The following is a 19,999-nucleotide window of genomic DNA, read 5'->3' as shown; positions in this document are numbered from 1 at the left end:
ACAGCCAAACATAAGTTTCATTTCCAGAGGTCAAGCCTTTTGTCCTGTATGCAGGCAAAGACGCTGTTGCTGGTGCCCAAAAATGTAGATCACATTGCAGAACGCAAGCTTTTGCAAAAGGGAGCTTCAATTCAGCCTCCTAAAGAAAATAGAAGCCAGAGAACAGGCTAGCTTGTATCAAGACGATCCATCTTCATGGCAGCATGTGTACCTTCTCCTTGAGAAAATGGCACCCAGACCAAATGAAGCTCAAGATCAAATCATAGCCAAGAGAAAACTGTTCTCAAACACAAGGGCCTTCTTTTTGAAAACAACAATAAAGCAGAGTATGAACTTATAAAATAAAAGGCATATGAAAAGATGCCTGGCATCATATGTAGAAGAACAAAGGAAGACATTTTCCTTCTTGCTCACATAATATTGGAATCCAAGAAGTTCAAGGGAAATAAAAAAAGAAAGTTACACTTTTTCAAACTATGCATAATTCAACTGTGAGATTTGCTACTGCAAGATAATAGTGGTGATCACCAACTTGGGACACCATTAAAAAGGGATTATTTAAACTCATGAAAGATATTCCTACTTATTAAAGCTGCACACACTTCAAAAATGATTTGGAAGAATTGCTTCAGGCCTGGAATTAGCACAGGACCTCGGTGTGATTCAGTAAAGCACCTCAATTTTTTTCAGGCTTCTGCTGAAACCGGGATAAATATATTAACATTTTTAGAGTTCTACTGGACTCTTTTTTTCAGGCTTGTATGGAAGCCTGGAAATATCAAGTTAGTTTAATGCATAAGAGAGAGGGGGCAGTGTTCACTTTTTCTGAATCATGTTTAATATCGTAGAGTACTATGTCCAATATTTGAGATATATATTCCTCAGTGGTAAATAGTTTGGTGTAGTGGTTTCAGTTACCAGGCTAGAAATTCGGAGTCCACGGGATCTAGTTTCACCTTAGGTGCAAAGCCACCTGGGTGGCCTTGGGCCGGTCACTCTCTCTCAGCCCTAAGAAGAATGCAAGGGCAAACCTCTTCTAAAATCTTGCCCTGAAAGTTTCAGTGATTTGTCCAGTCACTTAACAAGAATCAAGATTGACTTGAAGGCACAGACATACAAATTCCTCAGCACCACTTTGCTGGAAAACACAGATGGGAAGGTGCTATTATGCTCATACCCTATTTATGGTATCCACCTTATGGACTAGAAAGGATCTGAATAACACATTCCTCAAGCGATGGCTAGCTCCCAAATGAAAGGAGTCAGCACACCATGGCACTAAGTTGAGGAGGAAGGGAAGACTGCTGGAGGTAGGCTTGTAACAAGCTGGTTTTGTTCTGCAGTCATGCATATATTGCTGTATCCCCACCTTCTTCCTGCTGTTTGGACACCAGGCAAAGTCAGGGGGATGTAGAAACTCCACCTCTTGCACTACCATCACTCTGGCTTTCTAAGGCTTTTTCACTTGTATGCTTCCTCAACCCCTGCATCCCCTTTGTGAAAGGAGAGGTAGCCACCAGTGCTTGCTAAAAGCAAGAAAATATATTGGAGGAGGGGGGAAGAGGGATTATTATTCTGTCACCCAGCAGCAAGACATAATGTCACATCCTACCATGCAATTACAGCTCTTAATCTTTTGAAGTCTGAGTGATCATGACCAGTAGCCATCTCCAATTCTACTGTCACTCTACCAGCTGTTCTTGTAATCTCAATATTTCATCCATAGGGTAGCAAGTGAAGGGTAGGAGCACGTGTGTGGGAGTTTCCTTTCATAAATTAGTGTGCACATATGATGTGTCTTTCAGTGAGATGTGACTACATATTTAGGAGACTTAATGTTATCCTGCAGCAAAAAAGAAAGAAAGAAATTATAGGAAAGGTAGTTCAGAATAATTTATCTGCTATCTGCTACTGTCCTTGAGAACAGTAGATATATATATTTTAGCAGTAATTGCTTGAACACATATTTTATATGAGTGACTTGATGTGTGCTCTGAAGTTTAGCTCTCTATCTTAAGATAGATATTTTTAAGAAAAAAAATGTTGTTGTTAGTTGCAAAGTTGTGTCCGACCCATCGCGACCCCATGGACAACATTCCTCCAGGCCTTCCTGTCCTCTACTATTTTCTGGAGTCCATTTAAGCTCACGCCTACTGCTTCAGTGACTCCATCCAGCCACCTCATTCTCTGTCATCCCTTCTTCTATTGCTCTCAATCTTTCCCAGCATTAGGCTCTTCTCCAGTGAGTCCTTCCTTCTCATTAGGTGGCCAAAGTACTTGAGTTTCAACTTCAGGATCTGGCCTTCTAAAGAGCAGTCAGAGTTGATCTCTTCTAGGATTGACCGGTTTGATCGCCTTGCAGTCCAGGGGACTCGCAGGAGTCTTCTCCAGCACCATAGTTCAAAGGCCTCAATTCTTCGGCACTCAGCCTTTCTTATGGGCCAACATTCACAGCTATACATTGCAGCTAGGAAAACTATGGCCTTGACTATATATACTTTTGTTGGCAGGGTGATGTCTCTGCTTTTTAATATGCTGTCTAGATTTGCCATAGCTTTTCTCCCCAGGAAAAAAAAAAGATGAACAAACCAGCAAAAGGACTAAGGACTAAGACTAAGACTAGCTCAAAAAAGTATGCAGAATGGTCTGTTTCTTGCCTGATCCTAACTGAAATCATTATATTGTTTGTGGCATGCTATACAAATTTATAATTTTAGGAGTTTGTGGGATTGCAAAGTTTGAGCACGATACTAAGACTTAAACCATGATTTACAAATCACACTGGTTGGATTCATACATTGTACTAAGCGATATCTAAATTATTATCACAATATGTTTTAGTGGAGATATCTCTAATATTTAGGACCAAAAGCAATATTTGGAATTTTGATAGCAAAAATATTTAGCAAAATGCTCAGAAAATGGTTGCCTTGGAATGTGTGGCAAATTACACAACATTAATTTATCAGAATGCAATTCAAGCACTAGGCTGCAAACATCTAGGGCCCACAGCATCCATTTACATTTGGGACTAATGCTTCAGTTAAAGTTACCTTCGCATTTTTTTTAATGAAATTAAGGTATTTTAAGATAAATAAATCTCTAAGTAAAGTGAGAGTGAATACCCAGAGGACCCAATGTGTAGTATGATCATTGTGAATGCAGAATCTTCATACACACACATGCACACACACACACACACACACACAAACACACACACACGTATATGTATATATGTGTGTGTGTGTGTGTAGGTCTTTGGTTATTCGGGTTTTCTCCCACGTAAAAATTGGAAGTGTCTTGGCGACGTTTCGACAAAGTCCCATTTGTCATCTTCAGGCTGGTGTTTTCGGCCGAAAACACCAGCCTGAAGATGACAAATGGGACTTTGTCGAAACGTTGCCAAGACACTTCCAATTTTTACGTGGGAGAAAACCCGAATAACCAAAGACCTACACACACACACACACACACACACACGTGTGTGTGTGTGTGTGTGTGTGTATGTGCATGTGCGTGTATGAAGATTCGGCCGAAAACACCAGCCTGAAGATGACGAATGGGACTTTGTCGAAACGTCACCAAGACACTTTCAATTTTACGTGGGAGAAAACCTGAATAACCAAAGACCTACATACAAACACCCGCGAAAACCTCAGAAAACATACATATATACATACATATATTCACCACACACACACACACACACACACACACACACAAGCCCTAGTTTTGGGATGAGGCACACACCTAAAAATCAAGCTATGGCGGGGTGGGGGTGTGGAGCTGTCCCATGTGCCCCGCATCTGCTTACCCTTGCAGCCAGGCCTCTCCTCGCCGGCCCACTTCTTCTGTAGCATTCCCAGGTCTGCATTTTGCAGTCAGAGGCCTTTCCGGAAGACGACTGCAGCTGAGAACCGAGTATGGATTGAACTCAACTGCAGTGGCCTTCCGGAAAGGCCTTTGACTGAAAAATGCAGGCGAAATCTCCATTCTCAGCTGCAGAATGAAGCTGCTCTTTTGACCAGAGAAGAAGTGGGCTGGCTGTGTGGGGCTGTCAGTGTGGGAGATGAGTGGAAAAGACCCCGTCCAAAATAAGACCTGGTGCCTCTTTTGGAGGCAAAAAATAAAATAAAAAATAAGACTAGGTCTTATTTTCAGGGAAATGGGTTATATATGTATGTATGTATATATATGCTTTACAGCCCTCTCTAAGTGGTTTACAGCATATAGCCCCCCAACAATCTGGGTCCTCATTTTACGACCTTGGAAGGACGGAAGGCTGAGTCAACTATGAGCCAGTGAGAATTGCTGAACTGCTGGCAGCCAGCAGTCAGCAGAAATAACGTGCAGTACTACACTCTAACCCAGTGGTTTTCAACCTTTTTAATGCCGCGACCCCCAACCGGTCGTAAGTCGAGGACTACCCAACCAGTCGTAAGTCAAGGACTACCCAACTGGTCCTAAGTCGAGGACTTTCCTGCCCGGGAGCGCTGCGCATGTGTGGTGCCGCCCCCTGTGCCAGCCGAGGCGTAGCTGGCAAGGGGCAGCGACGGTGCAGGGCGACCACCGGCTGGGCCACCAGCTGGCCCAGCCCAAGGGAGGAAAGGCACCCACTGGGCCCCACGCACGCCAGCAACCCTCCCTGCTCCCGCCGGCCTCCCACCTCCCACCCCTGGCCCTCTTTTACTTACATTTTTAGTAGTTGCTCAGCAGGGAGGGGTGGAAACTTCCAGACAGCTCGCCTTCGCTGCAGACAACTTGCAGCACCGTTTGCAGAATGGGACTTTTGGTGGGCTCAGCAGGGCAGAGACAGCCTGGACAATTACTATTGGCTTTTGAAAGCCAATAGAATTAGACTCTATTCAAGAGAGTCTATTCTATTGGCTTTCAAAAGCCAATAGAATAAAAGGGAGTAGCACACTAGAAGATGGATTGTAATATGGGCTGACTTAGAGAAGATGAAAATCTTTTTAAACAAGTAAAGGATCAAAGACAAACTCACATTAAGAGGATTTACGGGGTTCTAGTGGAATTGGATTCAGAATCTGAATTAATCAAAGATTGTATGATTAAATGGGCACAAAATTTTGGTGAACCAATCCCACTGGATACCTGGGAAATTATCTGGGTGAGGAATGTTAAATTTACACAAGCCCAGAACTTAAGGGAGAATTTTTATAAAATGTTTTATAGATGGCACCTTGATCCACAAAAAATGTCTCTTATGTACCCTGATTTACAGCCTAAATGTTGGAGATGTGGCTGTTTGGACGCCACCTATTATCATATTTGGTGGTCGTGTAAAAATATAAAAGCTTTTTGGATTAAGATATGGTGGAATATTCAAAGAATTTTTAGAAGGAGGGTAAAATTTACTCCGCAATTATTTTTGTTAGGTATTGTTACTGATTGTGATGCTAAGGAGGTTATATTGATGTTAAATTTGATTACAGCCGCAAGGCTGTTAGTAGGGCAATATTGGAAGAAGGAATCTTTGCCTACCTTGCAAGAGTGGTTTTTTAAAGTTTCCTATCTGGTGGAAATGGCAAACATTTCGGCTTTTTAAAGGAGCAATCGCAAGAGAAATTTTTTGTTATATGGGAAAAATGGATAAATTTTATACAACGTAAATTGGATATAAAAAAATATCATTTAGCTTTTTTATAACTTGTATACAATTTTTGATATTTTATGGATTGTTTTCTCTTTTTTTCTTTTTTTTCTTTTTTTTCTTTTTCCTATTTTTTTTCCTCTTTCTTTCTTCTTTTCTTTTTTCCCTTTTAAGTATTTTTTCTTTTTAATGTTTATGTCACATATATTTTATTATTAACTATTTTATAAGTTGTTAAAACTTGTTTAGGTTTCTTAAAATTTTAATTAAGCCTATATTCAGCTCTGGGAAGCTCGGGGGGGGGATGGAGGGGGTGGTTTGGGAGGGGTTGGGTGAGGGTTGTTTTTTTTATTGTTCTTTTTTTGTTATTTGTAAAAACTTTTAAAAATTCTCAATAAAAAAAAAGGGAGTAGCACAGCTAAGGAAAAGGGGAAAAAATGGCGGACTGCATTGTTTGGAGACCCCCATGAAATGGTCGTTCGACCCCAAATGGGGTCCCGACCCACAGGTTGAGAACCGCTGCTCTAACCACTGCGCCACCACAGTATTCCATCTCCCCTTCTCTTCCCATCCTATTGATAAATATATACTGATTGCCAAAACAGATTGCTGTGCAGCATTTTACACTTTTTGTTTCAGATAGCTTGCACTAAAACGTATCATTCAAGTTTCTTTCCATGCAGCTATATTAGGACAAACCAGTTGTTCTGAAAGATATGGATGGCATACTGCCCTTAAATAAATTTATCACAGCGTATAATCCAAATAGTGTCCTGTGAACAATTCAATATGGAAAGTGGCATTACATAGCAACACTAATTAAAAAGTAAGAACATTTATGGTAAACTGGAGTTATTGCCATTAAGAAGACAGATATTACATCGAAGAGGCTGAGGTTTCCTGAAAGCCAAGGCTCTTGTGAGAGAAGGTTAGAAATAGGAGATAAAAGGGGTTATTAAAACAAAGCTTTAATAAAGTTCGCCTTCTCTGTTTCTCTGAGCCTATTCAGTGCTGTCTGCAAGGTGTGTTGGGATCCCCTGGTGACAAGCAGCCAGGAGATAATTAATGCTCATTAATCTCCATAGCTCCTGCAGGGACCATTCCTGGGAACACTTAGTCAATGTTTACAGTTTGGCTTTACAGTTTTCAGTCAATGACCCTCATAGTATCTATCACACGTAAGAGCGGAATGAAATGAATGTAAGAGGCTCTATTCCACTGACTGTAGAGCAATGAGCTGAATGTCAAGGATCCTGGGTCCTATTCAAGATCCTGTATATGGTACTAAGTATCAGAAGAAGCAAGCATGTTTTATGGAAAAGCAACTCTGATCATAGTGGGCCCATCCTCTCTCAAACCCCACCACTTTCATTTCCTAAAAAAAACAACTAAGAGGAAGATATTTTAAACTACTCTTCCCACAACCATTTACTGATTATTATGCTAGCTGGAGGTAATGAGAGCTGAAATCTGAAACAGCTTGGGATCATCAGCTTGCCAGTTCTTGGATTAAGCTCTGAAGAATTATTTAACTGAATTGCTATTTGTCAAAGAGGTATAGAGTTGTTTTTTCGAGCCCTATATCACTTTCTTCATCATCAAAATTTCTAAACAAGAATTTCAGCCAAGAAGCACCTCTCCTCTTTCCTCCTGTAGGAATGTGTTGCTTTGGACAAAAGCTTGGTTTGAACTTTTCGCAAACACTCCAGGTCCTTGACCGGATTAACCTAGAATGCTTCTCCCAACTTGGCTCTCACCATTTATCACACAGTCACATCACTGTCCAATTATCACCTGCTGCCTTATCAGAAAACTGAGTGGGAAAGTGCTAAGAAAGAGTGTGGATTGGAAGGAAGGTAGAAAAAGTGGTGGAAAAAAGATATATGTCGTTGTTTAATGTGAATGGAGAATAGCCATTTCTGTTTATGAAGAATTAACAAACATGTTGTTGAGCATATAACTGTCAATACAGCTAACATCTATCTTGGTCTTGATTTATATATTTAGAACAATGTATGTTCATCATCAGCCATTCAGCTGTATCCAACCCTTGGCTACTCTATGGATCAGCACTCTCCATGACCCCTCTGTCTCACACTGCCTCCTTCAGATCCACCATGGTCAGCCTGGTGTCAAGGAAAGCACGAAAGGTCAAACTGAGAACATTTTCTCCCCACATAGGCCCCGAACAGTAGGGGGCAGATACACTATGTCTACTTTTATTTATATACTAAAATGCACTGGCCAATGTTCACAATAGAAAATGTATTGTGTGTGGAGACAATGCACGTCCACAGCGCCAACTTTGTACATGCATCAGATCAAATTCTTCTTGAAGCAAAATTGGAAAGAACATATTGAATTATATGAAAGGTTGTTGCAATAAACCAGAATCTCCCCTAAAGGAATGAATAATTCTAAGTAGAATTCGTATTGGATCAGAAGCACAAAACTTTCTACAAAGGAACAGTTTATATATCCACCCACCACTCCACCCACATAAAAAGGGTGCAAAATAAATAACACAGAGATATGGGAAAGAAGAGAGAGTGGGAGGCAAAAAAAAAAAAAAAACAGGACATAGGTTTATTACTCCTACCATCTTCTGTCTTTCACATTTTTACTTTCAATACTTAGTTAGGGTTGAAGAGCTCTGGCAAGTACCTGTTTTCAGTATTAAAAAAATTGCTCATGAACACTGCTCAGTTTTATTTTTGAGAAACAAATGCAACCATCTCCACTTAATGTGATCAGCAGAAGAGGCTTTTTTTTTTTTTAAATACCCAGACTCTAAAAGTGGATTAAAATCTTACATTGTAGTGGACATTTAGCAATTTCAGAAAAATAAAACTGCCTGTACCTATAAGAGTCACTGAACAAATTCCTCTGCCTTATAATTTAGTCTCAGATGGGGAACAGTTCTCATATAATGGGCTCTCTCCCCATTTGCACTTAATCAAGATGCAATCATGTCCTGATAACACCAATTTTCTCCCAGCATTGCCCTTATCTTGTTCCTAGCCTTTAACTGAGACAGCTTTTCATTGCCCCTAGTTCTATTGATCTAAAATTAGTATTTTCCCCTTTGTTCTAACACCTCCCGGCAACAACATCAAAGTGTCCCTCATCTTACTACTTCTCTTTTTTTTTTTTTTGACACCAACTTCTCTCCAGGTATCTGACAAGATAAAGGAGAGAAGAGCACAACTCGGTTATTGAGTTAGAGGAAGAAGAGAGGCAGCGTTTGTTCTAACCTGCTTTAACTGATATACCTTTACCTTCAGATGCAACAGCCCCATTTTTCTTCATTACACTGTTCAGAAAATTTTGTTGCTGATTTGCCAGGTCCCCTGTATTTGACACCTTCAATCATTTCTTTCCCTCTCCCGGCCTCACCTCCTATGAAGTAAGAGAGTGGCTATCTAGCAGCTGGTCGGCTTTGCATTTCCTGAACTCCAGGACCACCTAAGTAGTTACCAATCTATAGTTCCCAAATTGTGGGGCTATTTCTGTCCTGCCCTCTTTGCATAATAGATTTTTGCTTCATATTCATTTAAGTTGAGAAATGCCACTCGGTTCCTACCCCAATGCTAGTTGGTGGTTTTCTTCACTAGCTGGTGATGTGTTGAAAAAGAATGGCAGCAAAGCTGGAAGTGAAAACCAAATCACTTGCCCATAATGAGTGCCACACTCCACAATGAGGACATTATTTGACAGTGACTCAAAACCAATGCAATAGGCAGGACAGGGATTAGCAATGAGAATAATAAATTTTATGGGCGGCATTTCTCAGGGTGTCTGTTGACTTAAAGGTGAGTGGGTAGTGCTTTAGCTCAATAGTGAGGAAAAGGCCATCTTTTTATTCCCATTATCATCCAGAACCCAAATTCCAACAAGATCTTCCAGAAACAAAATTACCACCATGGCTTCTCCATTATCCAGCACTGCCACTGTATAAAAGATAGGAGCAATCTCAATCTGGCCTCCATACTATGCTTTGTTCAACTGATGAAACAACCTGTAAAACTACACAGCTGGATGAGAAGTGGAAAAAAAAATACAAATGCTGAGACATCACTTTTGCCAGCTGCTAGAGGAAGGGGTCTTCAAACTTGGCTCTTTTATGACTTGTGGACTTCAACTCCCAGAATTCCTCAGCCTGGCACGCTGGCTGAGGAATTCTGGGAGTTGAAGTCCATAAGGGACAAGCTTGAAGACCTCTCTATAGAGCACTTTCCCTACTACTGAAATGGAAGCATTAGCTAACAGGATAAGAAGAGTAGGACTAAAGGCAATCTCACAATATACTGTCACTGTGGAGAACCATAAGATCTTCTATCTACAGGATGAGAATTAACATTGGGGTCTTGAGATACGAAAAACTGCAAGAATCAAAACACAGAACAGTATCAGAGCACTAGGAGTAGGAGCTTTCACTTTTAAAAATCAGGCCAAAACTAATGGAAACACAAAGCCCCGAGGGTTAATGGGAATAATAATGATTGAAAAAGCAGTGTGAGTCTATGCATATCAAGCAAGGTGCTTAGATGAATATGGTTCATGATTTACATTCAGAAGTGTGGAGATATCATGGTTAATTCACCTCACTCATAATGGACTCTTTTATTCTGTCCATCAGTAAACAAAAACCTAACCCATTCTCTTAAGAAGTCAGAGAATATGGCTTGGCATTTCTTACAACAAAGGGATTTTAACCATGGCATCCAGTGTGCTAGAAATAGCCTAAGACAGGAGTAGGCAACCTTGGCTCTTTTATGACTCGTGGGCTTCAACTCCCAGAATTCCTGAGCCGGCTGGCTCAGGAATTCTGGAAGTTGAAGTCCACGAGTCATAAAAGAGCCAAGGTTGCCTACCCCTGGCTTAAGACAAGCCAAGAATTCTGGGACCATCTACTATTTACACTTGTGAAATTGTCTAAAGAATTACCTTTGGATGTACCTTTGGAGTAGAGTACACCTTCCATTATTCCATAATCCCCTTTCTTTCAAGCTGAATGCATTTTTTTTCTAGTTTCTGGCACAGGGACAGCCATAAACTGATTGTAAATCTACTCCTAGCTCTGAGCAATTTGCAAGAGTTTCTGATTTCCAATTGTCATACATCAACAGCAAAGAAGTTTTCTTCACACATATCTTAAATTAGGCTTCTAGAACCAGAAAGCTTGGGTGAAAGCCAGCAGTGGATTTTTGTCATGGACTTGAAAGCATCCTGTTCTTAATTGTCGGTGCATGTCTATCCTTTTGAGCACTTTTTTTTTATACATATTCATCAGGATTCTTCAGGTTTCAGTAACATAAATAAATATAGATTCCAGTTTTGCTCTTGGGGAATCTTTTACAACTCTCTTCCTCTTAAATAAGGTTTCCCTCAGATCCCTAATCCAGATCTTAAATCTTGGCTAGTGAAACCTTGTTTTCTATTCAATTTTCACCAATATTCTACCAATCAATTATCATTAGAGTCTGCATAACTTCAATCTCAACTGTGCTGCACAGGTGTGCTTCTAAACACCAGACAAGAAGCCATTTTAATTTTGCATGCATGATAATCAACACATGCAAATGAACATTTATATGTTTCTTTTCTTCTTCTTGGAATAACAACTATCATGCCGTTAACGAATACTCTTTTGACCTGAAATAATTTTCTGGTTTGCCTGAAGAAATGACACAATATAAATGTGTCAGCAATTCCAAATGAGGTATATGACTTACAAATGATAATGAAGGGTGTTTTGTATATACATAGTCCAAAAAGAGGATATTGTGATTCCACTCTATATAAGTCTGCATTGATGTGGCAAACGTTAAAGTTCCATCATAAGGCTAAATTCCCATCAAGGCCTTAGTAAGATGAATGATCTTGTAGTCAAGATAGATATTGCATTAGAAGTACCAATATGGCAAAATGCAAACATTAAATTGAAAAAAATTGTTGATTGGTGGCATATCCAGTGGGGATGCAGATGAGCCACAAAAGGGTGGCTGAGGACATTGGATTACAACTCCTAGCAGCACCAACCAGCTGATAGGTTAGTGGTAGTAAATATCATGGATGGAAGGATATTATATTAGAAGTGACTGCTGAGGAACGTTCTGATGCCATCAAAGCCAATATAATGTATAAGTGTTCCCACTTTCTCAATCTGCGAGATTTTAAGAGGGCACCTCCAAGGTTTGAAGAAGCGGAAGACTAGGCATAGGGCTAGAGAAGATTAAAGGCAGCAAGCATAGAAGAGATGAAGGCTTTCAGGATAAAGCCTGAATTTTCACGGATCAGCCACAAAGATGGACAACTTAGATCATACACAGGTACAACATTCCTAAGATGTGAAATAAGAACAAACAGAAGAGACTTTTCAATGAAGGACAGAAATTCATTGTACAGGCATACCTTGCTTTATTGCACTTTGCTTTATTACACTGCAAAGAGATTGTATTTTTTTACAGGACCCCCCACTAACAAAAGGATTATGATTTGCTGAAGACGACTCGGATGATGATTAGCATTTTCAGCAATAAAATATTTTTTTAATTAAAGTGTGCACATTATTTTTTAAAAAACATAATGCTATTGTACACTTAATAGACTACAGTATAGTGTAAACATAACTCTTATATGCATTGGGAAACCAAAAGATTTGTGTGACTCGCTTTACTGTGATATTCAGTTTATTGCAGTGATCTGGAATATCTCCGTAATGTTTTATATACTTAGAACTATTACTACAAATAACACAATGGTCAAAGGGGCATGTCAAGATGCCAAAATTCTATGGTTGGATGATTTATCACACCAGCTCAGAGTATGCCTGAAATTTAAACAGCCTTGGTTCTAATCAACTTTTAGATAATTTAGTAATCCCTTAGGAGGGCCTGAATATCAATCAGGAAAGAATTATACCCTTTCTATGAAAAGTAAAAATCCTGCATGAAAATTTGACACTGCCTAATCATGCATTTATAGTGAAAGGTGATAGCTTTTGCACACAAGGAAACTTATGGCTTCCAGCATTCAAGAAGCCATCCTTGAATGCTGGAAAAGAAAAACAGCATGAGGTTTGAGAAGGTCCTGGACAAAAGAAGCCCTCAGACAAACCCTCTCTCCTATCAGAAACAGCTAACCTGGTTTCCCTGGCTTAGTAATAAGCAACTCATAGGCAGCATTAGCTATGAAGAGACAGTGATACCTAAGTAGTACATTTAACCACCATTTCCCATACTGCCTTCACTGCAGTACCTCTATGGGTATTGTTGGAAATCAAAACAATGGATCCTGGCCATTTTTAAGATAGTTTTGCAAGATTTCAATGTTGGTTCTTCCAGATTTATTTATTTGTTTGTATACCACCTTTATTCATTTTTACAAATAACTCAAGGTGGCAAACATATCCAATACACCACCTTCCTCCTATTTTCATCACCACAACAACCTTGTGGGGTGGGGTAGGCTGAGAGAGAATGAATGGCCCAAGGTCATCTAGCTGGCTTTCAGAAAATTAGAATTCAGAATCTCCTGCTTTCTAGCCTGATGCCTTAACCATTAGACCAAATTGGGGGTCCAGCAGTTCTAATAATGGCTCCATTGAAGGACTCTGGTATGGGATACAGGCAGAAGGGGTTTGTTCATTAACATAATGCTTGAAATGCAATAAAAGCAATGGAAAAGAATCTGAGAATATGCTTCACCCAAACAGAGTTCAGCTGACTGCCCTTCCCTAATCATCCTCAAGATACTGCTTAAAATCCTTACAGAGCTGCTAAGATTGGGCACCCCAATCAAAGAAGATAATATAACAAAAGGGAAAGTGTGTGTACATGTGAGAATACACAGGCATAATTATGTATAACAAGATAGGGTTGCATTCATCATATAGGGATAGATGGATGCTCAGAGCACAGATGACAGAACACTAATATATTCAGCACTACATAGCGAGCCTCTAGGGAAATATCCCCTCTCTCAAAGAAGGAACAGGTAACACAGCTACCCATTTCTTGACTTCTTAAATACAGCATTTTTAAAGAACTGTATATATAAACTAAGAGGACACTGACACTCTCCAGACAGACATCTCTCTACCATACATAGAGAGTAAATACATTTTAAAATGTTCTCCCTCCCCCCCCCACCAGCCAAAACTAGTGGTTAGCTTGCACACAAATCCTTAGATACACAACTGCCTTCCCATCTCTTTTGGAAAATCAAGGCTTTTTAACTCCAACCAAGCACTCAATAGCTGGCAAATGGCCGAATTCTGTTGAAATTTGGATCCCACATAAGAAAGGTTTTTTTTTCCCCAGTCATTAGTGGTTCTGGGTACAGAGGGACATGGATACAGACATCCAAGACCCCCTTGAGCTTAGGAGCTGTGGAGATGTCTAAGGCAAGGTTGCAGCTATGCTGAGAAATGTTGATTTAGATTTGATTGAAAAGCTCTCTGCTCAGAGGCATTTTTTCTGCTGCGGCTGGTGAATTTCAGAAGATAGGATTATTTTTTTAAAAAAGGCTCATATAAGTGAAGAATCTGCCACAGAATGTACATGTACCAAAAGAGCCATAGGACAAATATGTTTGGCAAAAGGAGGCATACCTCCAGTTGGTGTTAAGGAGCATAGCGCCCCTGCGTTCAAAGAAAATAATGCCAATTTACATCCACCAGGAAATCCATCTTTATTGATTCATGGAAAATGAAACCAAGCAGGGGTCTTGATCTACTTGCACAAAACTCCTAAGAATTGCTTCCAAAACTCCTAAGCTTGCTTATGCCATAAATGTTTCATAGGTGCAACAAATCTGGAGGTCCCAAAAGTCAGAAAGGCAGCAGATGCAGTTGTTTGGAGGAAGAGGTCATATCAGCCAGATCTCCATGTCTTGCATCTCACTTCAGGAATGTATGCATTCAACATATCCCTGAGTTGAAAAAAAACTCACTGTCGTGGAGAAACCCAATGAAAAAGACAAGAGACAGCAACAGAAAACAATAATTCTTACTTTAAGATTCAGAGGTTTATTTTGCTAATAATTTGGAACATAGCAAACATAATAACACAACATCCCTTACATAGTAACCCATTGCAATGAGGTCCAGTGACATAGCATTTCCAATAAGGACAGCTTTAGGCCAGTGGCCATGAGCTGATCTTGAGCTCTACCTTTTATATCCTTTTCCTAACGGCCACTCACAGATGGACATTATCTTGCAACATTTATGAAATCAGTTCCTTGTTCTTTCTTGCTGACCATTACTTTCCACAAACACCCGTGTACATTTGAAACCTCCACCCACCTGCTACTTTCAGTTCCCTATTTCCCACGGTTACAATGTTCTTGTTCCAAATATACTTATAAAAATATCTACTTTGCAAATTCATATTGCGCAAATTGCAACAGCTCAGCAGATTACAATTACTTCTCTTGCATTATGAAACCATCCTAGTTAGAGACTTTTTGGTTCAGGTCTTCTCTGTGGGGTCTTCTTTATGTTATTTAGGCCTTATCAAATCTAATGAATTGATGGGCTATATTTTCTGTCTCTCACATCGCTATTCAAATGAAGAAAATGCAGGTCCTACAATTTGAGGTAACAGATTCTGCTCTCAGCATTATATGGTACTGGAATGGAACAATTAATTATTAACTGAGGAAGGAATGGCTGTATCCTTTAGTTCAGGGGTATCAAACTCGCAATGTCATGTGATGTGTCGTGACATATCACGACTTTATCCCCATTGCCGGAGTTGGGGTGGGTGCGGTTTTGGCATGATGCATCTGGCCCGCGGGCCGGCAGTTTGACACTCCTGCTTTAGCTGGTGCAAACACAGCCAGAGAATCCCAATCCCACATTTTGCCACTGTGGTTTACCTGACCCATAAGCAAGCTTAATATGAAAGATTGTATGTTCTTACAACAAAATTCCATGGAATTCATGGTTGTAATTAATGAACACTGTTTGACCCTTGTAACATTAATTCTGAACAACCTCAGCTGTGTGAAACACACCCAATTTACAAAGAAGAACATCCAGGAAGAACTGCCTAGGCACCCAGTTATTAAACTGAATAGTGGGATCCAAAGGCAACAGTGTTCAATAGCAGTAGATTCAATAGTAATGGATCCCAGAAGGTTTTTCCCCACAAATCTTCCTAATCTTATTAAACAGATGATATTCCTGCCTCAGCACTGAGACTATAAACCATTGTTATTCTTGTTCTAGAAAAAAAGAAAAGGTTTAAATTCTCATTGTTTATAGTATATACTGCCTTTGGTTTTGCTGCTGCAGATCTTCTATGAAATTGTTAAAGCCACACTTGCTTTGCTTTGCTCTGCCTTCTCCTCCCCCTACCTTGCAAAAATGCTCCAACAGGAATGGACTGGTGCCCCACAACAACACTCCCTCAAGCACAGATGGGTGGGTACTGGGTACAATCTGATATATCAAAAAGGTGGTAACGAGGCTCTACATTATCTTCCAAGATAATGAGTCTTCCAAGTAATAGGAGGCAAGCATGGGCAGTAAGGGTTAGACTGGACAGGCATAGGGGAGAAGAGAGCTAGAGAGGATTCAGGGCAGAATGAAGATATTTAACCGAAGATATTCTCCTTATCCCTTTATCTTATCTCCCCAACTTGGAAATTTCAGAAAAGGCCAGCTTCTGCTTCCTGGTGCCAACTTTCCCTTTTAACAATCCTTGTGGGCTGCTGATATCCCCCAATGAACTATTGTTTGACACCTTTCAGTTTCCTCACCTTTGCCAAGCAAACCAAGTCAATGCTGAGAAAAGACATTTATGGTTCACAAGTGTTGGGGAGGGAGGTAGACTATTCAATTGCAACGGAAAGCAGAAAGCTACCACAGGAAATTGGGGAATGGGAGAGAGGTTTATGCATAATAAATTTGGAGAGGGAGGCGAAGAAAGCATGATTTCTAACCATTTCTTTTTCTGAGCTTCCGTTACCCCTTTATCTACATTTCTTTTGGTTTATTGACATTTGTATTCACCCTTTTACCATTTACCAATCATTCTAGCCAGTCCCTCCCAAACACAGAAACACACACAGCCCCTTTTCCCAATCAATTCATTTTCCAACACTTAAAAAACATTAATAATTACAATTCCACAGCCTCTATATTCACCAAATTAGGGAAGAACTCAGGGCACAGTAAAACTGAATCTACTCTCCTTCTACCTCTCAGCCCTGTGAAGAATTTTAAATCAAACTGTGTTGCAGCAATCAATCTACCATCTCTGTCAACCTAATTTTGGGAATAATGATGGGGGAAGGGGGGGCAGAGATAATTTGATCCCATCTCCACTCCCATCCTAAAATCAGTGCAAGTCTAATAATCATGGTTGTCAGCTAATTGAAGAGGGGTGGGGGAAGGGGGAAAAATAGACTAGAGCGGATGCAATAATTTTAATCCAAGTTTCTTCCAGATAGCCCATCTGCCCCCCAAATTCTTCGCCAGCCTTTTTTTCTTATGAGGCAGAGAGAATTAGGAGATATTATACAAGATACCAAAATATGTGTGTTTGTGTGTGTGTGTGTGCGCGCGGGCGCGCGTGCACAAGCGTGTGGCATTCACATCCACCATTCACTGAAAACCTTTCTGTGGACAGATCAAGATTCAGGCCCCACTGCTACGGAATTAGATTCACAGCCATATTTTCAGCTCAGGAACCCTTTGACGGCCATAGGGAAGGCCTGGCCTAAGGTGAAGTAAGGGGCACATTCACTTACCCCTAGAGCAATGCATTGAAGGTGGGGTAGGCACTGAGGGGAGTGGGTGGCATAGCTCCATCACAACAAACCCATGCGCGCCCCCCCAATTAACATTCCCAATTAACCATTCTGCCTGCATCCTTCTCCTCCCCATCTTGAAACTGTACGTGTGGAGAGGGGGGGGGAGAGATTCGCGCGCGTGTGTATGCCCGCCACCTCCTCTTCCTTTAAAACCCGGCTGTTGCATATAGACACGTATCAGAGAAATTTGGGGCGGGGAGGGTGATAATTACAAGAAACGGAGCGTTGCCGCGATACTAACCAGGTTCCGGGTCCCTTTCCTACCCCCTGCAGCAAAATAAGCCCGGAGACGGGCTGCGGGGAAGAGAAGAATAAGCCTAGAGAGAAAAGATCGCCAGAAACTGCCCTACCCTCCTCTTTGTGCATTACGGTATTTTGACGGCAATTTCCTTTCCTCTTCTCTCCCCCCCCCCCAAACATATATACAAAATCGAGGGGGAGGAAATACCGCAGTACCGGCGACGGGGAGCAGGGTAATTTTTTGTGCAGAGGGCTTTGTCTTGGGCACCACAGAAACCGAACGGAGGATAGGCGGCCGCCTCACCCGTAGGCGAAAAGGACCCTCACTAGCAAAACCCCTGACTAGATCGCAAACCTCCAGAGAAAATGAAGCGGGGGGGGGAATAGAGGGAAGGGGGGAGGAAATGGTCCCTTCCTCCCAGCCTCATAGTTCAGGCAGCAACACCCCCCCTCTCCCCCGTTCAAGTCTCCCGGCGCAAAGCAAGCCAGTTCATGAGAGACGCTTATCAAACATCAGGTCCAGCAGTATCCAAAGGGGAGGGTGGGGGGCAGAGAGAGCCAGAGGAAAGCTAAGGTAATGACGATGATAATACCCCATTTTCTCCCTCATAATAACAATCACCACCACCACCACCACCGTCGTCTTGCCAAAAACTACCAGCGCCCTCTTGCAAATAGACTCGCCATCCATCCGATTTCTCCAGGTGTTCGAGGCCAACGGAGCCGCCGATGAACCGAGGGGAGAGGTACAATTCGGCAGTGCAATTTCCACCAACACATCGATCCCGCGCGAACCCCCCCCTCCTCCTCCCCACCCGCGAAAGCAAGCCTCGCTCCCCTTACCTTCTGCGATCCAGTCCTCTCGGGTTCCTCCATTCAGAGATCTCTAATCCATCCTGCCGCCGGAATGGCAGGGCTCGAGCCCCCGCAGATATTAGGAAACGCGAGGCAATCGGATGCGTGATCTCGATCTTCTTCCGATCGCTCCCCCTTGGGGCGTCAATTTCAGAGAAGGGGGGGGAGGGAGGGAGGGAGAGCACACACACTGAGAACGACGCGTCCGGATTTCGGGTTATTTTTGCCCCCGGTGGGCCGGCGAGTTAAATGGGGCGGGCGAGAAAGAAAGAGAAGGGGGCGTCTCTTATCAATCGACTATGTCCCTATTATTATTATTATTGTTGTTTGTTTGCAGCCGCCCCCTCGGAAAATAGCAGATGGGAGGAAGGAGGGAGGAAGGAGGGAGAGAAGGACCAAATCAAAGCCCCCCTTCGTCCGAGGAGATGTCACTGGCGGACGCCTCCACAAGGCGCTGCACCTCGCCTAGCTCTGCCAAAGGAAACCTTGAAATATAGCCATCTGTATGAAGCAGCCTGGGCATTTTGGGAGTCGGTGGAGGCAAGCGAACCAAGATCCACCCCCCTATCACACACACACTCACACGCGCGAGCGCAGGCGACGGCGGCGGGGTGGGGGCTCTGTCTGCCTGCTCTGCCCGTCTCTCCTCCACTCCCCCGCCACAGTGCACACAAACAAGCACGCGCGCGCTCCCCACGAGCACCCACCGCGAAGAGATCGGGCGGGGGGGGGGGCTTGGGGCTCTAGGCGGCCGGGCACAGCTCTGGCCTCGCCATCGCTAGCTTCCGAGCAGCTTCCCTCCCCCCCGTGTCTCCCCGTGGACTGAGGGCTCCAGCTGCCCGCTGCCTTCCCCGAGGCAAAACACTCTTCCCCTTTCTCTTCTTGCAGTGGACGCCCCCTCCCGGCGGACCTGCTCGGGCAAGGCGAGAGGGGGAAGTAGATGCGAAAGGAAGGTGACTGAAGGGGGAAGAAAGGGGAGGGGGCTAGGCCGGAGGCGATCGACGGCAGCGAGCGCGCGAATCCCTCACGAGCCCCTGCGCGAGACCCTCAGCCACAGAGCCCGGGACTACTAGCCGGGGGTGCTTGACGAAGAAGCGAACTGCTAGCTTTGCTCCCTAAGGACCGGGAGGCAACGGCAAGCCAGCCGGTGCTATTCAGGGCTGGGAAGGCGGGAGGGAAAAATCGGAGCGGATTCCAGAAGTGACGGATACACCTGGGAGGCGTTCACAATACATCACGTAAGGGCGAAAACCCGGAACGGAGTTTTGAAAGGGAGCAGGCAAGAGAGAACTTGAGTCTGGAAAGAAGGAATACCTTGGATGGATCCGCAAACGTGCAAGGAAGCTAGATTTGAAGAATTTGAATAAATTGGGTAGTAAGGGAATATTTCAGGATGAAACTGCAGATGATATCAAGCAGGACTTTATATAAGGTCCTGGAAAATTAATAACAAAAGGAGGAAGA

General features: G+C 42.4%; 1 protein-coding gene across 6 annotated transcripts in view; it reads right to left on the bottom strand.

Moving 5' to 3' along the window:
• ADGRL1 (adhesion G protein-coupled receptor L1) overlaps positions 1 to 19,687 on the bottom strand; it is a 153,846-nt gene extending 134,159 nt beyond the window's left edge. For all 6 annotated transcript variants that reach the window (XM_039349163.1, XM_039349165.1, XM_039349164.1 and 3 more), the window contains exon 1: positions 18,524 to 19,687. The gene's annotated coding sequence lies outside the window, so the exon portion shown is untranslated. The remainder of the gene's footprint in view (positions 1 to 18,523) is intronic.
• Between the last annotated feature and the right edge of the window lie 312 nt (positions 19,688 to 19,999).

This window comes from Crotalus tigris, unplaced genomic scaffold (assembly GCF_016545835.1).
Source record: "Crotalus tigris isolate CLP2741 ecotype Arizona unplaced genomic scaffold, ASM1654583v1 scf7180000018229.695902, whole genome shotgun sequence".
In the NCBI taxonomy this organism is placed as follows: domain Eukaryota; kingdom Metazoa; phylum Chordata; class Lepidosauria; order Squamata; family Viperidae; genus Crotalus; species Crotalus tigris.
Note: the sequence above shows the minus strand (reverse complement) of the source record. Positions and strands in the feature narration are given on the sequence as shown.